Source organism: Dromiciops gliroides, chromosome 1, assembly GCF_019393635.1.
Source record: "Dromiciops gliroides isolate mDroGli1 chromosome 1, mDroGli1.pri, whole genome shotgun sequence".
Lineage (NCBI taxonomy): Eukaryota > Metazoa > Chordata > Mammalia > Microbiotheria > Microbiotheriidae > Dromiciops > Dromiciops gliroides.
The window spans coordinates 534,722,423-534,742,736 of NC_057861.1; the positions used below are offsets into that span (position 1 = coordinate 534,722,423).

The following is a 20,314-nucleotide window of genomic DNA, read 5'->3' on the forward strand; positions in this document are numbered from 1 at the left end:
TGAATTGTCCAGTGTCACGTAGCTACTTAGTGGCTAATCCATATACGTGGACCTCATTCTCATAGCTGGAGTCAAACCTATGAACACAGATTTCAGTATGGATAGGATTTGATGTTCTTGGTTCCAGTGCTGAGACTTCCAATTCGTGCCCAGCTATTGTCCACCCAACCGGGGAGTCAGAAAGCCTGGATTTTGAGCCCTGTCACTGACTCATTCTAAAGCTTTGGACATGGCATTTCCCCACTCTCGGCTTCTGGCTTTGATTATCATCTCTATAAAAACAAGGATGTGTGAGGAAGGGAGTTGAGGGGAGTGGAATCTGGATCATGTCGAAAGGCCTCACCCCAGCCCTTCCAATTCTGTCGTTCTCAGTTCTGAAATCCTCAGGAGAGCCAAGAATGAGGATTCAGAGGACAATGTTACCAAATTCATAGGAAGCCACAGCAAAAGCCACATCCAGGAATAAAGGTTTAACATTTTATTCAATTTAATTCAAGCAGTATGTATTAAGTGCTTACTAGGTGCCAGGCACAACAATGAAATGGTCCCTGCTCTCAAAAAGCTTACCTTAAGTATGGGGTTTCATCTTCATGGTTCAGTGGTGATGTGAGTGGGAGAGGGAAGGGAGGATGATGGGGGGAAGTCACTGGATGAGAAGAAAAATCAGTTTTGAAACTCTTCCTGGAGAAAGTGGTGGTTAAGGAATCTAGGTCTCTGTGCCACGTTGTAATTGGCACGGTGGTATTTAGTTTGTATGACTAGACTGCATGCTTCCTAGAGACAGGAACTCTTCCTCCAGTACAGAGCCCAGCATGAAAGTAGGCCTGCCTCCCTGGCTGCAAAATGGGTATGGGGGCAGCTAGGTGGCACAGTGGATAGAGTACCAGCCCTGGAGTCAGGAGGACCTGAGTTCAAATGTGACCTTAGACACTTGACACTTACTAGCTGTGTGACCTTGGTCAAGTCACTTAACCCTCACTGCCCCACCAAAAAAAAAATGGGTACAGCACCTCTTGCACTCTCTACTTCACAGGATTACTGTGAGGAAAGCATGATGTAAACTGGAAAAAGACTTTGTTAAGTGAGCTCTCCTCATCCTCATCATTATTACTATAGAACCATCTATCTAAGGAGTGGGTGGCAGCTGAAGGTGACAGTATTGGCTGAACCCCAGCTCTTAGCTCCTAAGCTTCCAGCTCCCGTCACCGCAGTGACGGGGCATTTCACCGTGAGCCAACACTGAGCCATGGATCCTGCAACGCTGTTTGGCTTTTTTTGTTTTGATTGCTCTGGATGATTAAAGATTATAGCTGCTGTGGCGGGCTATGTGATGAATTCCGACCTAGCAGAGTGACATTTTCTCAAAGTGCTGTTCTTGAAAAGTATTCCTTTTGATTAGCCTGGGGGGAGTGACAGGGGAGGTAAGCCTTCTTCCCTGGGCCTTGGCCCCTTATAGATGCCTGCTCCCTGGCGGATGTTTAATAAAGTTTGCAGGAGGGTGTGTGTGTGTGTGTGTGTGTGTGTGTGTGTGTGTGTGTGTGTGTGTGTGTGAAAGAGGGGGGAAAGGGGGAGAGAGAGGAAGGGAGAGGGAGGGAGAAAGAGAGGGAGAGAGAATGTATTTAATAAATTTAACTAGAAGGAGCTAATGACTAAGTGGTTCCTCATTTTGATTCTGCTTGAAATAAAACTAAAAGCTTACTGTAAATATAAGGGAACAGCCCGCCTGACAGTGATTTCCCAAGCACTCCGATCTCAGTGATGCCAGAATTCTGATTTATCTGAACTTTTCCAAAGAGCCTTAAGCAATAGTGAAACCGGGCAACTGTCAAAGGAGCAGCTGCACAGGGCGCAAGGCCAGAAGGGGGTTCAGCTCCATGGCTAGGCTTCCACCATGACCCTCTTTTCATTTCTCAAAGGCCTGAACCACAGCTTCTGATTCCCTAGAGTGTTCAAGAGAGGTAAAGGCATGTTGACTGGCTGCACATTTGGTCCTTTAGTCTTAGGTTAGGGTAGGGGGTAGGAGGGGGGTTAGTTTACCATAGTTTGGTTTTATAAATCCCAGTAGAACAAGGAAGGGGTGAGGGATAGATTGAACCTGTCTAGGCTAAACAGGATCCAGAGATTGCTACTCTTTTAAACCTATAAGGTATGCGATAGGTCACATTTACCTCTACTGTAAAAAAAAACAAAAAACGGTTGGGACTGGATCAGTGTTTCCCAGCTTCTGATGCCAAGCATATTTTTCCTGGTCTGCATACCATTTTTCTACCCAAAGTCCTCACTTCTCAAAACCTTGAAATGCAAAAATCTCCTTCCAAATTCTTGTTTGTCTTTCTCCTGACTCTCTGCTTCTCTCCTATTCCAAGGCCTTGCTCTCTGAATTCTGAATTCTAGATCTGTAGCCAAGAGAAAGGAGTCATTGATGAGAAAGAATTAAACTATATTTGTACTCCTCGGTGTGGTTTAGCTTAAGAGACATTGGACTCCTCACACATGGCATCCCAACACCCATCTTTATGACTTTGCAAAGGCCATTCCTTCATACCTGGAATGAACTCCCTCTTCCTTTCTGTTTCTTAGAATCTCTAAATCTATTTAAAGTTTACTTTTAGTTCCATCTACGTGAGGCCTTTCCTGATACCTACAGCTACTGGTGCACCATGAATTGCTCTATATACAGTTCATATTGATGTTATTTCCCCCAATAGAATGTAAGATCCTGAAAGGCAAAAACTACTTCTCTTTTTTTTATTCCCAGTGCCTAACACTCAATTGCATAGTGCCTGACAAATAGTATGTGTTTAATAAATGTTTATTAATTAATAAATGTATAATAATTAATTATTATACAGAACTTCCCAGCTCTATAGAGTTCAAAGTAACTCATTCTGGCTACTCCTTGTCTCCTCTTGTTCTCCCTACTCTACTTATCCATCCACCCAGTTATCCCCCCATCTATCTACCATCCATCCATCTATTCACCCATCCACCTATGCATTCATCCACCCATCCATTGTCCCACTCACACTCATACATCCACTCATCTACCCACCCACCTAGCCATCCATCCATCCAATAAATACTAAGTGCCTATTACATGCAACATACTCTAGTTTAGCCTCATTTTTTTAAGAACTGTGGCAAACTGGATTCAAGAAATCAAAAGAATCTTATTGTGAATGATGTCTGTAACCCCAGGCTCCCTTTCCATTTTTTAGGAGGTAGAGGTAGGGGGATGGTGCCTCTTCCCCTATCCCCCAAATATGCTAGGAAACCATGCAGATATTGGTCATAGGTTTTTTGAGACCCTTGGAATTCAGTGCTCTTCTAGTGGTGAGGGGTCTGGGAAAAGGTGATCTATTTGACTGTGGGCTTCATCCACTGGCCTGGGGTAGGGAGGCAGGGAAAGGAATAGGACAAACAAGAGATAGAAAAAGGAGAGAGAAGTAGAACAATAGAGCATGAAAGACCTTCTGCAATCCTTTCTTTTGCCTTCCCAGACTTACCTCCCATTATTTTCTTTCTTTCTTTCTTTCTTTTTTTTTTAGTGAGGCAATTGGGGTTAAGTGACTTGCCCAGGGTCACACAGCTAGTAAGTGTTAAGTGTCTGAGGCCGGATTTGAACTCAGGTACTCCTGACTCCAGGGCCAGTGCTCTATCCACTATGCCATCTAGCTGTCTCTCTCCCATTATTTTCTAACTGAGCCATACTGCTCTACCAGCTTATCCTCCAAAATGCGATGCTTTCTTGTGTCCAGGACCTCTGATCCCCCAGTTCTGTGCATAGAATGGTCTCCTCACCCCTCTTCTCTGACTTGAATCCTAACCATCCTTTGGCCCAGCTCAGATCTCACCTCCTCCAGAAAGTTTTCCTTGACTACACTAAGCATGGCGATTTCTCCCTCCTCTGAGCTCCTATAGTCTTTATGTATTAATTTATTCAGAGCTATTGTTCAAGCACAGGGCAGACAGGTGGTACAGTGAATAGAGTGCCAGACCTGGAATCAGGAAGACTCATCTTCCTGAGTTTTACTAGATGTGTCACCCCGAGCAAGTCAGTTAACCCTATTTGCCTCAGTTCCTCATCTGTAAAATGAGCTCCTGAAGAAGGAAATGACAAACCACCCCAGTATCTTTGCCAAGAAAGATATGAAGAGTCACGAAGAGTCCAACACGACTGAAAATGACTGAATACATTGTTCAAGCAGCTGGGTCATGCTTGGTGTTCACAAAGGCAAGGCCCTGGGGTGGACAATGAGGACATTTAAAGGACAATGGGTCTAAAGAAGGGAGGGGGAGAATAGGCTGAGGTGTATAGTTGCTACAAAGGGAATAAAGGAAAGCCAAATGTAAACCTTAACTGGCAACCAAGTCTTTAGCTGTGGGAGTCCTCCAGTTGAAAAGATTCATGAACCAATGGAGGAAGGTGAAATGAAAACTGGAATGGGGGGGATGGAACACTGGAGCTAAAAGGGATGTAACAGCATAGGTCGGGAGTTAGAGAGGAGGACCAGATCTCGAGAGATTCAGATTCCAGCACTCTGCCAATCACTTTGCTTTATGATTTTGGTTTATACATTGCTCTTTTCTGCCTTCCAGGGTGACAGGCATGAGAAATGGGTGGGAAGTAGAGGAGGTAGAAGGGCTCTGAACTTCTACAAAGAAAAGTTTTCTAGAGATCCTCCAAGGTACTGTCACTAGCAAAGCTGTTGGATGTACCACAGCCAGCGTGTGAAGTCTGACAGCATTCTTCTACCACCCAAAATGACAGAAGGAGAGTAGAAGGAAAGAAAAAAAGGAAACCCTCTTAGGAAATAATCAGAAAGGAACAAAAGAAAAGGAGTGGTATTTAAGTACCTTGACCCCTCTGACCTATCTCTCCTCTAAAGCAGGACAGTATAATGGATAGTGCTGAACTTGGGTTTGAGTCCTGCCTCAGAGACTTACTAGCTGTGTGACCCTGGGCAAGTCACTTAAATTCTCTGGGCCTGTTTTCCTCATCTGATTGATTTTGATGACCTCTAAGGTCCATTCTAGCTCCTGCCTCCAAGAGAAGAGCTAGTCACTTAGAGTAACTGGGGAAAGAGATTTGGATTGAGTCTCAGATAGCATGGTTCTTGTTCTAACAATTAACTTCACTGTGGGCACGTCACTTTGCCTGTTTCTTCCTTCATAGTAAGAGGGGGTTGTAGGGGCAGCTAGGTGGCGCAGTGGATAAAGCACCGGCCCTGGATCCAGGAGTACCCGAGTTCAAATTCAGCCTCAGACACTTGACACTTACTAGCTGTGTGACCCTGGGCAAGTCACTTAACCCCAATTGCCCCGCAAAAAAAAAAAAGAGGGGGTTGTAAAGATACGATGTTTTTCACCTCAAAAGGGATCTTTTTTTAAAAATCCTTCTAGGATTTAAAGTATTGGCTCTTCCAGACACTTTTTTTAAAATAGCCCTGGGGGAATGTTTCTTCCTTCTGTCCCTCACTCTAGAGCAGGGCTTCTCAGACTTTTTCCATTTGCAAACCCCCTTTTACTGGGTAAATTTTTACAGTCTGGATATAGAGGTATATAAGATAGGTATACAAATCAAACATTTACTGCCAAATTTTTTACAACCCCTACATTGAATTATGCGATCCCATGTGGGGTGGCAGCCCATAGTTTAAGAAGCTTTCCCCTAGCAGACTACATGTCACGACAAGAAAATTTCCATAGTTAGGTAAGGATGAAACGGTTCTTCTTGTTTCATCCAAGGAGATTAAGTGGCTAGGAAAAATTGTCATGGGGAAAGGGAGAGAGGGGGTAAAGAGGATATCCAGGGAGAAAGCCTTTATGTTCTTGATGTCATCACCGTGATATGCCACACTTTTCACCACTGTAGAACTGCTATGTGTGGGGCCAGCCACACAGGTATGCATAAGGGTAGGTGGACAAAAATAGCACATAGGCCTCTGTCATGGCTCTCTAATTACAGTATCTGCTCTGTTCAGCAGAGCCAGCTGGCATCTCACTATTCATAACCCGTAACTCCGACATTAGCAACCCAGAGACATTCCAAAAGCTCAGCCTTTCTACTTATCTAACCAATAGTATAATAGAAAGAGCATCAGATGGTTAAGAGATTTGGGGTCTAGTCCTGTCTTTGACAGCAGAAGATTGATCATGTATAGACTACCATGAACGCTTTTATATGTGGGTTTCTTTGCTTTTATATGTTTTTACATTTGAGATAAAAGCTGTCCTGCAAGTGATATGTGAATTGTTACCTTCTGTGCTTGTATAGGATATAGGAACTTTTTATCCAGAGACCTGTTTTTGAACTGTATGCTGAAATTCTTAAGAGCAAACTTCAGTTGAGGACAAAAAATGAGGGCAAAACCATGTTGTAGGGGCAGCTAGGTGGTGCAGTGGATAGAGCACTGGCCCTGGATTCAGGAGGACCTGAGTTCAAATCTGGCCTCAGACACTTGACACTAGCTGTGTGACCCTGGGCAAGTCACTTAACTCTCATTGCCCCACAAAAAACAACAAAAAACCCCATGTTGTCTGAGATTCCATCCAAATCTTTTCCCCCAATCACCCCAAGTGACTGAGCCTTTCTTGGAGGCAAGAGGGCATAAAAGGATCATTTAGGATCATCAAAATCAATCCTCTCACATTACAGATGAGGAAACAGGCCCAGAGAGTTTAAATTACTTGCCCAGAGTCACACAGCTTGTAAGTATCTGAGGCATGATTCAAAAATTACCATGATCTTGGAGGATGGGGAGTGTAGCACCCAAGACTGGACCTGATTCCATTCAGTTTAGAACCTAGGATGCTGGGCTATGGATGACATCTTAGGCAAAAGTCCAAGTCTACAATGTCATAGACTAGTTATATAGCTTTGGGTAAATCATGTCTGCCTTTTTGAACCTCAGTTTCCTCTCCTGTAAAATGAGGCACCAGCTTTCTTCCAGCTCTTAACATTCTGCAATTCTTTTTCTAAGAGTTAGTGTCCCACTATCCACAACTACATCAAACTGCTTCAAATGCAAGGACCACGTAGTAAATGAGTGAGTCTTTTTGTTTGGAAGAAGCATCCATGGAAACCAGCAAGAGAATTCATGAATTAGTGAAAGAAGGTAAAGGAAATATCTCAGGTAGAAAAACATTTTGGGAGGGGGAGGGTGCTGAAAGTCGCAAAATAAAATTTATCCGGTGCTCTCTGGTAACATTACTGACTGCTTCTGATTCATGCTGTGAAATTTATTACCCTGTCACCTGGACCCTGAGATATATCTACATGCTTGTCATTCACCAGTATATTTCATTTAACCACTCTCAATTTATACATATATATAGTTATATACATCTACTGGTGTATCTACAGGATCTGCCTGTCCATTTTCTCCAGAGAAATATGGATACAAAAAAATCTATGCACCTATGGTAATAAATTTCCTCCAAGCCAATAGTGTCTGAAACAACCCATACAAAAAAACAGCCTCTTCTGCTTCCATTCACCGTGGACCACAGTAAGATCTTAGAGGATAGATCTAAGGGGGGAATTGGGAGGTATGGTACCCTGCCTGGGCTTCTGAGCTAGAAAGGAGCTTAGGGATCATCTTGTCCAACATCCTCATTTTTAGAGATGAGGCCTTGAGAAGGAAGCAACTTAACCAAGGAAATGAATAGTACATCAGCCTAGATCCCAGGCAGTAGTCAACATGCTTACTCTACATCATGTTGCCTCCCATAGTAAGAACTTCAAATGTTGAATTTAATTAATTTATTCCTTCTATCTCTTCCATCCCTTTCACCCAGAAGACTTGGGGAAACAATTCACCAATGCTTATAAGGGCCGGGAAAGTGGGGTGGGGGTTGAACATTTCAAGAAGCTTTCCAGAATCTTCATCCGTATCACTTTAATCCTTTTTGTCCCTAATATTTTTTGCAGTTGCTCTTTAGAACTGAGGCAAACCCACTGGGGATATCTGGGGTCCAAACATTCCATGTTAAATGATAAGGGAAAGGTATTCAAGTCAATCAAAGCTGTCTATCCACAGGTTCCATCTTAGACCATCTTAGCTAGATGAGACATTCTTTTAGGGATTCTGAGAATGCCAATCTGCCCTTTTTCTTTTGCAGGTACAGAGAAGCCAATTTTGAGGAATATTTACAAAAAGCACTGGGCTTTTGACAGAAGTAAGCCCTTCTACCTTTCCTCCTCCTCCCATTTTGTTCTAGACCAAAGGCTATCCCTTATGCAATCGCCTCCACCCTCATCTCTCCTAGCCCCCTTCCCTTTCCAAGTTCTGCCTTGCTCTGTGAGTCTAGAGACTGGCTATTTCTGTTGATGGAGATACCTTTTATTTCTCGTCCATGCTGAGCTTTTCCAGAGTCACGAATCTCCTCACTCCTTATTCCCAAGCTGCTATATCATCCTGAATTCTACATTTAGCTACCTTGCAAACGGGTGGATATTAAACTGAAAAGGGTCCCAATTTCGAATCAAGGTGCCTGGGGGAGAGATTGATGAGCTGAGCACCTAATAGGGCTTTATTGCAATAGCCCTATCATAACCTTTCTTGCCTGCCTTGAAGAGCACTGAGGTTTTCATGCTTTCCTAAGTGAATTTTTTATCTTCTTATGTAAGAAATACTGAGAGTAAAGGCACACTGGGATTCTCTTAGCAGCTTCTCTTATTAACTCACTCTGTGATCTTGGACAACCATACTTAGCATCTTGGAGCCTCAGTTTCTCCATCCGTCAAATGGGGCATGGATACGGCTCAAAAATATGACATTCAAACAAGAAACTACGGTGTCGGAGTCAAAAGGCCAGTTCTAGTTCCTTTCCTGCAGTTTACTGAGTAACTGAGAGACAATCTGAATCTCAGTTTCCTCATCAAGAAAATGGAGCTAATGATACCGGCACTACCTACTTCACCGGAGCGTTATGAGGAAAGAGTTTTGCATGCCTTAAAGAGATGTAAATGTGAATTGGCAGTTATTATTTGTAAAGTAAACCCAAATGTAAAGAATTAACAGAGGCTACCAAATCACTAACTTTGTCCAATCTCTTTAGACTCTGGTTGCAGGAGCCCCCAGGTCAAGCTAGTAATTGACCTTTTGTGGTGGTCGAGGTCGTGCTGGAATGAAGCAGAGGGAAGGCAAAGGTGGTTTTCTTGGTACCTACCACTCAGCCCCAGAGGTTTCCCGGGGGATGGTTTCCTCCCCCACAAATCTGATCCTGCTTCTGCTCCAAGAGCCCTAGAAAAGTGGCTTGGCCGAGTTATGCCAAGCATGTTGCTAACACACCCATCCCAAGCTCCCGGTCCCCCCACCACACCCCCCCCCCGCCCCCCAGCCAGAACCAAAGCTAGTTTCCCTGGGTACCACGCCTCTGTTATCCCCCCTATTTTCTCTCCCCACCCCCCTTTCCGTCCCCCACCCCAGCCCAAGGCGCAGGGAGGAAATCTGACAAACAGCTAATAGTCCCTAGCTCTAAGGGAAGATCCAAGCTTTGGACAGCGTTTGTTAGACGATCAAAGACAACTGCTTTAGCTTACTGGGGCTGATCCAGAAGATCCGGCCTGAGAACCGCCACCTCCCCCAGCCGATAGAGGAGGGAGAGAGGGGGCTTGTCCTTGGCTCTCCCGGCAGAGTCCATTCTCTCTTCACCCCCACCCCCTACCCCAGAACAGCGCCCGAGGTCAAAGGACACCCGCCGCGGCTCGGAAAGGTGGAGGCGAGGCGCGGAGGGTCTGGTTCCCCTCCAACGCAGCCCCCCAACCCTGTCCTCGGAAGTGGATGCAAACAAACTTACGCGCTGCGCGGCCACCGCCTCCCTCCTCCTTCTTCTCTTCCCCAGGGCATACGCAGGCTCCAAGTCTAGACAGCCGGGGCGCTCCGGGCCTGGCTCCGGCGTCTCCCCAAGTCCCCCGCGGCTGACGGTCGCTCCGTCCCCAGCAGGACGACGTGTCCTGCGCTGGCTCACTCGCTCCTTCTCCCTCGACGCGGGTGAGGAGAGAGGCGCCGCTCAGCCCCGGGGCTCCCACGCGAGTCGGTGACTGTGGAGAGCAAATTCGACTGTTTGTTTAGCTGGAGGAGTGGCCATCCCCTCCCACCTCGGCGGCCGGAAGCCAAGGGGCAAACCAGCCCGCAAAAGTTACTCCGAACTTAGTTTTTAGGGATGGCTAAGGGTGGGATAGAGCGGGATAGAGAGAGAGAGAGGAAGATGCAGAGCCGACTTTCCCTTCGGACTCCGAGAATCGGGCCGGGAGCAGCTGCACGCAGTACCTGGTACCCAGGTGCAACACCTGAAGGCTAAGGGGACGGGGGAGGGGGCGGGGCGGAGGGATCTTAGACTGGGTTAGCGGCTCTCCTTTGCTAAAATTCAGCCCCGAACTCCTTCTCTCCGATCCCCAACTCCAGCCTCCCTTCCCATGTCCGTCCCTGGCGCCCAGCTCTCGAAGGCTCGGGCTCCTTACCTGCGGAGCCGGCTAGCTGCGAGATGCCACTGCCAAGGCTCCGCCGCCTCTCCCTCTCTCCAGTCCTTCAGTATCTAACTTTGCTCTCGAGATTGAAATTCCTCCCCTGTTTCTCCCATCGATCTGAGAGCACGGCCCCTCCCCTCCCTTTTCTTCCCCTCCCCTCCCCTCCCCTCTCAGGCAAAGAGAATTCTCATTCTTTCTCCTTTCCTCTCCTCTCTTAGGGTCTGTACATCTGTCTTTCCTCTCTCCCGTCTATATCCACAGAGCGATCTCCGTGTCCCACAGCTGTGGGGGCGTCTATGGGGAGTGGGGGTGGGGAGAGGGTTGGGCTAGAAGAGCTATTAGCATTAAAAGGAGGGTTTCCTCAGGGCTCTAGTCCCCAGTCTCCCGCCCCCACTCGTCCCTCCCCAAATACTTAGACTGGAGGAGGGGAGGAGGGCGGAGTAGGAAGGGTAAGCAACCAAGTAATCTGTCTTATTGAGCTATTCTCTTACTTTGTCCCAGGCAGCTTCTCTAGGAAGGTAAGATATGAGATGCAGTGGGGTGTTTTGTTTTGCTTTGGGGGGAGAGGGGGAGGCAAGTGAACCGTTTTTTGTTACCCAGTGGCACTAAGAATGGGACTCCGCGCCGGGGTGGGGAGGGCTCAGTAAATATGGATTGATTAGCCAACTTCTCCCCTTCTCTGATCCAGACATCTCACACACACACACACACACACACACACACACTCTTTCTCTTCCAGGACGGAGCGTTTATTAAGCGCTTGCTATATACCAAACGGGGAATCCTCCGGGGCTTTCCCTTCCTCTTGGACTCTTGAACTACCAGACCATTTATTTGTCCAGTATCAGAAAGGTGAGGATTGGGAATGGGAATAAAGTTGGAAAAGTAGGTGTTTCAGCACAAGAGCCCCCTCGAACCTGCTCCCAGCTCCTGTGTTCCTCCCTTTTACCACCACTGGATTTATTCCACCGACCTACTGAGAGCTCAAGTTCTGGACAAGGTCCTGAGGTTCGTGCGGGGAGGGGAGTGGGGTGGGGGAGAGACGCAGAGATAAACATGACTGCCCTCCAAGAGTTTACACTCTTATGCTGTAGGGTATTTCATCTTCCCAGTCCTACAACGCTACCACCCCTAGTAGCTAAAGATGAAATGCTAGACCTCGCTCTGTGTCCCCTCCCCCAGCCTGTCCTGGGTCAGCGCTGACTCGCTTTCTTTGTAAGTGTGGCTTCTCTCCCCCACCCCCTTCCTGTCTCGTTCCATCACCAGCACTGAGTCCCCTTTTCCTCTGTACCCACTGCACGATCCTTTCCTCTTTCTACAAAGCAGCTGGCCAATTCACGCAGCATACAAAAGAGTTGACTCAATTCAAAGGCAGCAAATCAAGATAAATCCTATAGTGTATGAGGAAGAGAGAGAGAGAATATGAATGAATCCCCCACAAGAAAACTAATTCCTGTATTGACTGGCCCACCCCAAAACATGGACTGCTCCAGCGCCCTAAATACTTGATGAGATCACCTAATATGATCAAGTTCTGGGTTCCGATAGGAGTTGGGTCAAGACCGAGCTCCCCCCAAGGGGCTAGTCTTTGTCTGTCAAAGTGGGCTAGGTTCCTCGATTCATAAAATTAATCTGGGAAGAGTAATCCCTAGGAGGATTGAGGAAGGGGCACATCAGTTACTTCCTCAGCCCCCCCCCCCTCCATTTTACCCTGGGAAACTCATCTTACAATGAACAGGAAGAATATCCTTGAAATTAGAATGAAACCACCAAAAGTCAATAGCCTGGGCAGCAATGTGACAGGGAAGATGGCATAGACCCCCCCCCACACACACACACACACTTTTTCCCTGGTTTCAGTGAGAATCTATGAGTTCCTTATGGATAAGTACTTGAAGTTTTTTATTTTATTTTATTTTTAGCATTCAAGGCTGCTTCCTTCGGCCATTACTCCATTGCTAGTAATGAAGGGGAAGGGTCACTAGAGGTAGAGTCCAGGGTCCCCAGCCACTGTCAGCAGGCCCTTTAGAACTGCTATGAGAAGGAAAGGCCAACGGTAGTGCTTAGAAACTCCATTGTGGGAGATAGGTCTTCTCTCTTGGCTCCAGGGCCTAATAAGTCTCTAAGAGCTCTCTTTCTGCTTCCCACTCAACCAAGGAAGTCCATCTCAGAAAGAAAGAGAAGGGGAAAACACCAGGGGACAGTAGATATTTCCAGAGGAACTAGCTTTCAAATCCTTTTTTTTTCTCCTCTGGGGGCCTAGCCCCACGAGCATTGGCTTCCCAGAAGTTGGGGGGGGGACAGAACCAAAATTCAGGTAGCTTCAGTCATAATGGGGTGAGGTGGGCTGCAGGGATGGTGAATGTTGATGAAGAAACTGAATTTTCTATAGCAGTGAACAGCTGGCCTTCCCAAGTTTTCTTGTCTTCCTGGCCTCCCACTGCATCCTACAAAAGGCTCAAAGGGGCTTTCAGGGTTTCTGGTTCTCCTCAAGCTTCTCTTTCAGCCAAAGAATTCCCCAACTCCACCCACTTTGAACCTCCCCCCCCTTCCCTCACTGGGTTCTCCCTTTTGCTATCTCCTCTACGTTCCCAAGGGGAGTAAAAAAAAATAAAAATAGAAATAGAAAGTGATATAGGGCTCCTATTTGTCTGGAACATTGTCTTAGAGCTCTTCTCCTGTCCCTCCCACCTTGAAGTCCTGAAGTACCTGGGCATCTCAGGTCAAGAGTTAGCCCAAGGGTATGTCTTAAATCAGATCCTTAAATTATATTGAGGGTGAGGTCTCAAAGACAGCTGGATTTTAGGATTTCACCGGATCTGCACCCTTGAATGCAAGGAAAGCCCCTCTTTAATTTCTGAGCCCCACCTCAGTCTTTGCTTTATGCTAACTCTTCTATGAACAGAGCCTTCAGGAGAGCAAGCTAGAGCATCCAGGCCTAGACTGGGGGTGTTGGGCTGAGGGGTAAGCCATCTCTCTGTGAGTCTTGGGAAAGAGAGCCTTACTTTCACCCTACTCTTCCACTTAGGAGCAGAGCACAGAGCTTCTGAAGGTTATCTCTGCCCAGGTAGGAAGAAGTTCCAAGAGTCACTGGGAAACAGAAGCAGGTTTCTCTGGGCCTATACTTCAGCAAGTTAATGGAGTCCCAGGAGGAGGAGGAGGAGGAATACTAGCTACTAGCAAAGGAAATCAACTGGTTCTTTGGAGTTAGCATTATTGGGGAGGGGGGGGGCCTACAATGGAGAGAGGCGATTCTAAACTGGGCTACATATGAGGAAGGAGATCTGATAAGGTCTTGCCTTTCTAATACCTCCACTGAACAGTTCCCTCCAATCCAAGCGTCCTTCCTTGCTCAGAAAATTACAATCTGACTACCTAAAAATGCTGTCAGTTCCTCAGTTCCCTCTCCTGCCCCTTTTTCTTCCCTTCTCTCAGGCCCCAGCCTCCCAATGGCTCTTCTGATTGGCATCCTCCATGCAGATCATTAATTCTGTTACAGAGAAGGTGGCGCTATAGCCACATCTGTCAGGCACATTAAAGCAGCTATATACATCCCCCCTCCCACACTTCTGTCCCCCTCCTTCCTGCTCCAAACCCCTAAGATAAACTTAGAGGAAGAAAACCAAAACAAAACATTGTTCCTCCTCAACTCGGGTAACTAGAATGGCCTGGGGATGCTTGGGGAGGGGGATAGGGACACCAGCAACCTACACACACCTTGAGCCCCCCAGAAATTTCACACATACAAGGTAGAGTCGGGGTAGAGAAGATGTCGTCCCACAACAGGAGGACAGGACCACACCAGTCTGTTGTGTAGGAAAAGGAGCAGAGCTCTCTAGGGAGGAGGAAGCTTGGGGGAAAGGACCATTGCAGTTCAGACAAGTGCACCACCAACAATACACCGGGGGGTTTATTTTTAAAAGCAGAGAAAACTGGAATAAATCCCCGGAGGCGAAATGATGGCACCATCCTCCTAGGGGGAGACCCGAGGCCTTGGGTCTACTGCGGTGGCCACTGGGTCCTTCTCCCCACTGTTCCCAGAAGCTGCCCTGACACCCCCACCCCTTCCAAATTGCTTCTTAGTCCCTCTCCACCTCTGCACTCCCTCACCAACACTCTGAGACAGCTTCCTTATTCCCTTCACCCATCCCCAGGTCTCCTAGGTCCCCAACAGTTTCTCTAGTAATCTGTCCCCCCCAATCCCCCTCAAACCCTTTGGGTAGCCGGAGCCCAACGGAACAAGAAGTGGGAATAAGTGGGTGGAGGGAATCGGGGGCGGGAGGGGGAGGCAGTAATTGGTCCGCGAGAAACTTCCGTCCCCGCTGGTCGGGCAAACAGCTGTCGCGGAGCAGAGAAGTAGCGGCAGCTCCCAACTGGCCACCCCTCATTCGCCTAATCCTTTACATCCCATCGTCCCAGTGAACCAAAGACCTGCGTAGGGGACCCTGGACAGGGGTGTCAGGTTGAGCTAGGCCCAGAGGACACTGAGACCCTTCCATAGCAGCAAATCCCTGGGCCAGCAGCGAAGCGCTATATAGTCTAGTTCAGGGCTAGGAAAAGTTTGGGGGTTGGGAGAACGACTGTGAGCTGAAAAGGGGGAATGCAAGAGATAAGGAGGTGGGGGAAGGGTAAAGGGAGTGAGAGTGGGGACCAGGGAAGACAGAGGAGACAGAGTGCCGGCCGAGGAAATCGGGAAGGTTAGATGGAAGGATTGCTGGGGTGGAGCGACAGGAATTGTGTGTGTGGGGGGGGGGTGGAAGAGAGAAAGAGGTGAACATTGAAGGAGGTTGTGGCTCCCAAAGCCTGGGCCGGCTTCCCCAAGCAGTCTGAAGGAGCCAGTCAGGTCACAGGCAGGCTCCTATTAATAGCCCAGTGTTGGTTCTTCACACTTCGGCGATGCAGCCTTTGGGGCCAACGTTGCCCTAAACTGGGACTCGGAGCCCCCAAGAACAGCCAGCCACTGCATCCCGCAGGAAGAGCCCCCCGATCTGTGCATGGGAATGGGGGCGTACCATTTCCCTCCAACCCCCTTCTTTCCATCCCTCCCCCATATCCTTCCCGGTAGTTCGATACCAAAGCATCTTTCCAGCTCTAAAAAAAAAGGGGGGGGTGGAGGGTTGGAGGGAGGGTGTGTGTGTGTGTGTGTGTGTGTGTGTGTGTGTGTGTGAGTGAGTGTGTGAGCGCGCGGGGAGGGTGAGGAGGTGGGAGAGTTGGAGGGGGGGGGGATAGGTAGCCCGGATTGGTTCGGGTTCTACACAGATGAGACGGGGAACAGGAGATCCGAGACCCTCCCTGCCGGTACCGCCTCCTTCCTCCCCCCCCCCGCCCCCCGCCCCACTTCCCTAAGCCCGGAGATCCATAGGACCCTGAAAGTTTGGGAATCTGCTGCTCCCTAGGGTTCCTCGAAGGGTCTGGAGTCCCCTGGCCTTAGGGGAGAGGTCTTGGGGCTCTGGTGGGGGAAATCGGTCTGATTCGAGTTCACCAACCGCTAACTTCGGGTACTCACACCCCCAAAGGGAGGGAGCCCCGGAGCTGGAGAGGGAGACCGCGAAGGGAAGCGGGCACAGCGAAGGGGCAGAGCCGCAGCAACGTGAGAGAAAGAAGGCTGAGCAGGAGCTGGAGCTTTAGGGGACGAAGAGTCAGGGTCCTAAGCTATTGGGGGGCGGTGACGGCAGTGAAGGGGCGAATCCCCAAATCCGAGCCCTGCTTCCCCCGGAGGTGGGGTCCTGCCTCTCTGCTTTATTGCGGCAAGGCAAAGGACCCCTTCACCCTAAAACGCTCCCCCTCCCACCCCGTCCCAGCCCCCGTCCCTCTCTCCTACCTGAAGCCGGGGTGTCCTGGGGCGGGCTACGGGAGGGGGTGGGGTGCAGCTCCCGGAGAGCGCGCGCTGAGATCCCCAGCAGAGGCAGCGGGCAGAGGTGGCAGGTGGCGGCGGCTACGGCGGCGGCGGCTACGGCTTCCCCTCCTTCCTCCTCCTCTTCCTCCTCCCCAAGCTCCGGTGGCAGGTTCCTCCAAGACAAATCTCCCTCCCCCCCTCCCCTCCCGGGGCCGGGCTGGGCTTGGCCTGAGACTGGGAGAGTAGAGAGAGGAGAGGAGAGGAGAGGAAACCCGGCTGCAGCTCCAGACTGCGTCAAGAGCCAAGGAGAGACCCGAGAAGCCGAGGGGAGGTGGCGGCCACCGAGGCAAACAAGGCGGCTCCCCGTGCGCGGAGAGCCGGGTCCGGCAGCCGCGGAGCCGCCCCGGGCCCGAGCGTTCCGAGAGGCGGCGCCGGCGTTCCGGAGGGGCCCGCGGGTTCGGGCTCGGGCTCGGGCTCCGGCGCGGCGGCGGCGGCGGTAGCGCGGGGATAGTAGCACATTCTTTCTGTGCGTGATCAAAGGTTTAATGTAGGAACCCGTGCTGGGAGGGGGGAGGAGGAAGGAGAGGGAGGGGGACGTGGAAGGAGAGGGAGGGGGACGTGGAAGGAGAGTGGGTTGTAGCTTCCCCAACGTCGGGTGGACTTGGGTGAGTCCCACTGGGTTTAGGTTTAGGGTACTGGTTTGGGGTTGTTGTTTTTTTTTAAGGGTAGGGTTGGGAGGTGAAGTTGGAAAAGGGAGGATGGTGAAGGGGAGGGGGAGGTGGAGGGTTGGCAAGGAAGGAGAGAGCTCCTCCCCCCTCCCCTTCCCCTGAGTGTCTCTCTCCTCAGACACCTCTTTTCACTCCCCGGACCCCTTTCTCTTCCCAAACCTTCCTAGACGCCGCGGGAGGGGTGGGAGACAAGGAGGGGGACACAGTTTTTAGTTGGGGGCCGCGTTTTGGGTTCAGGTAACATTGGACACACAAGGGAACTTTGAGGATTGCTGAGAGGAGGGTGGGGTGCCACTGGGGCAAAGTACTAAGCCCATTTGCACATGTAGGGCTAGTGTGACACAAAAGCACCGACCGAGTTGATGCGCACTCGAGGACATAGACACACACATATCCCTTACCCAAGGTGGACACCATAAAAGTTGTCTCGAAGTGATTCTTTATAACATATATGTCCCTATATGCATATCGCAAATACTTGCTAGACACCGGGTTCACCCTTCCAAGGAGATTTGGTTCGAAGACTTACAGAGGTTTCTCCCAGCCGTCTAGAATGAAATTCCCTCAACCCCTTCAGGGAGAATTTTTTTTTTTTATTATTCACTTCACTATTATCAGCTCACGTCTAACTATGGTCCCCTCCCTACATCCAATACATCGCAGCCCAGGTCCAGACAAAAAGCAAGGAGGGGAGCTGGCAGAACATTCCTAGGCTTCTTTGCCCCAGCGGTGGCTGTGGGAGGGATTTTCTGTGGCATCTGGGCAGATTACGAGAAATAGTCTCTAAACGGACCCCCTCCTGAGCCGCCCTCGCACTCCCAACCCCAGGAATGGGGCGCTGCCCCAAGTTCTGGGGCCCATTGAGCCACAAACCACCGGCCAAAGGGACTTTATGCTGAAAACCTTAGTTGCCTTACCTGACGTAGTGATCCAGGCCTCAAACCCGGGGCATTTCCCCCTCCTTTTCCCCCCTTCCTCCCATTTCCTTTACTTTTTTTTTTTTTTTAAATCCAATCCAGGCTCAAGAGCACCCCACCCTGCCCAAGATCGGTTCTGCAGTTTTTCCACACGCCGGCCGAGGTCCCTAGCTCAGGGGAAAGACTGGGGCCGCCGTCCCTTTCTTCTCTTTTTCCGTTTTCCTTTTTCTTCTCCTGAGCTCTCCTGGGTCCCCTAAACCCCAGGTTCTGCAAGGGAAACCTAGGCCTCGCAAACTTCCCCACCCCAAAGCGGGCTTTCCTTTGAGCTGTGCACTGCTGAGGACGGAATCGGCGGGTCCTGGAGCTGCGCTCTGCGCGGGAGTTGGGAGCAGCGATCCCCGATCAGGTGGGGACTGCGGAGATGGGTGGAAAGGGTGGTTAAGGGTTCTCACTCTTCCTACCCTTAGGAAATCATTATTCGGGGGTCTAACATCAGGGGAAGGTGAGAAGCAGAGCTGACACTTCCACTTAGAAGGAGCAAGCCAAGGTATTCCTGGCCCATAAAGCCGATCCTATAAAATCAGCCCCATCCGCAGCCTATAAACTCCCTCCTAGTCTGCGGCTCCTCTGGGCACTGGCCTTTGGTCCAGCCCCTGACTTCCCCTCCCTTTTCCTTCTCCTCGGCCTCTTCCTCCCCTCTCCTTTTCCCTCTTCTCTCTGCTCCCCTATCCCACCCACCACACTCAGGATCCAAAGCCAAACAAATATGTCCTTCCAGAAAGAAGGAAAGAAAAATTCAGGCTTGGGATTGTAGATTTGGAGGAAGAGGACCTGAGAAAAAGGAGGGAGAAAGATTTTTTTTTCCCTCTCCAGAAACCCATGGGCTCCCCGGGGAAGCAGAGGGTCAGATACATGGAGAACACAGTCACTGCTTGGAGAATTCATTGCTTCAATTAGAGTTCAGAGGCTCTCTGATCCCAGAGGCCCCCTTTTATGGACCACTAGCAGAAGACTCGCATCAAGGCTGCCTAGAGGGAAGGGAGACCCAGAACACTTGGGTTTGAATCATTAAATCTTGGCCGAAAAAAAATGTTTCCTCTATTCCTTTCTACTCCATCTCCTATATCTCCAGTAGTCAGGTGGGCCTATGAAGGCAAAGGGATATTTATTTAGGTTCCCCAATTTGGGGGGTAAGGGCAAAACAGCTTCCTACAGTCTAAGAACTCTTGCTTAGCTTAGCTATCTGCTCTTTCTTTGAATGGGACCCAGCTCAAAGAACCTCACTGAAGGGAAGAGAGGAGCAGGTAGAAATGGCATTTGTCCTTTAAGGGACCAACCGTGTCCTAGAGGAATAGGACAAGCACTGCAGTAAGGGATGGCAAGGGTCTGGGATTTCCCAGGACAGTCTGCACTGTACCGTTACCTTGAAGAACTGTAGGGTATGAGTAGCCCTTAGAAACCGGCACTTTCTTCTTCAATATCATAAGCCTAACAGGAACCCTTAGCCAATCTATTCCTGCTATGCCTTGAAAGGAGGGAAAACCTACTGCTGGCTATGACTCTTTTATCATTTGGAAAAATGAATGACACAGAGGCCATATGCTTTTTTTTTTTTAAGTGAGTATCTGAACCTTACTCCCCTAGCCCAGCCCTAAGCATGACACCAAAAACCTCTGAAAAGCAGGCTTCTCCATATCCAGAGTGCTGAGAAAGGACGCTGCTTTAAGCAACTCTGTTGAGAATGAGTGGATGGTTATAATCATCTCTCTCAGCTAAGTAAAACAAAGCACACTCTTGATAGCTCCCTCTCCCTCCCTGTGCTCTTTTCCCCTCTCTCCCTCCCCCCACCCTTCGTCTGTCTCTGTCACTGTCTCTCTCTCTCTCTTTCTCTCACAGATACACACACTCATCCACTGAGAACTCCCACGCAGGCACACAGGCACCCAAACTCAGGCTCTGTCACAGACACAGGCATACACACAAACACCCACGCCCCACATATACCTTCACACACCCCCCTCCCTTTTGCAGCCCTAGACCCAACTGTGTAGTCTTTTTACACAGACTAAAGGCACAGGCTGTGATGATGCCAGCAACACTGGAATCATCGCTCACTTCTAGATAGTAGGCTATGGGGTGCAAAGTGGTTTTTCTTACCACACTGGGAGATAGGTAGTGTATTATTATTCCCATTTTAGAGATTGAGGAAACAGGCTCATTGAGGTTAAGTGATTTGGTAAGGGTTATTTGCCAATCAACCAGTCAAGAAGGATTTATTAAGAACCTATAGGGGCAGCTAGGTGGTGCAGTAGATAAAGCACTGGCCCTGGCTTCAGGAGGACCTGAGTTCAAATCTGGA

The 20,314-nt window shown here is 49.2% G+C and overlaps 1 protein-coding gene and 1 long non-coding RNA gene across 6 annotated transcripts in view; one reads left to right on the top strand and one right to left on the bottom strand.

The window, feature by feature from the left end:
* ELFN1 (extracellular leucine rich repeat and fibronectin type III domain containing 1) overlaps positions 1–16,475 on the bottom strand; it is a 210,648-nt gene extending 194,173 nt beyond the window's left edge. For 2 of the 5 annotated variants that reach the window (XM_043979012.1, XM_043979007.1), the window contains exons 1-2: positions 16,296–16,475; positions 9,805–10,048 (exon numbers count right to left, since the gene is read on the bottom strand). The gene's annotated coding sequence lies outside the window, so the exon portion shown is untranslated. Of the gene's footprint in view, positions 1–9,547; positions 9,632–9,804; positions 10,049–10,468; positions 10,608–16,295 lie in introns of those variants that run through there. The other 3 variants (XM_043979009.1, XM_043979010.1, XM_043979011.1) reach the window with 3 other exon arrangements.
* A 196-nt stretch (positions 16,476–16,671) lies between these two features.
* Positions 16,672–18,996, top strand: LOC122736648. Its single transcript, XR_006354210.1, has 3 exons — positions 16,672–16,836; positions 18,058–18,361; positions 18,829–18,996. It is a non-coding gene; the product is annotated as an uncharacterized LOC122736648 (long non-coding RNA).
* Positions 18,997–20,314: the final 1,318 nt, after the last annotated feature.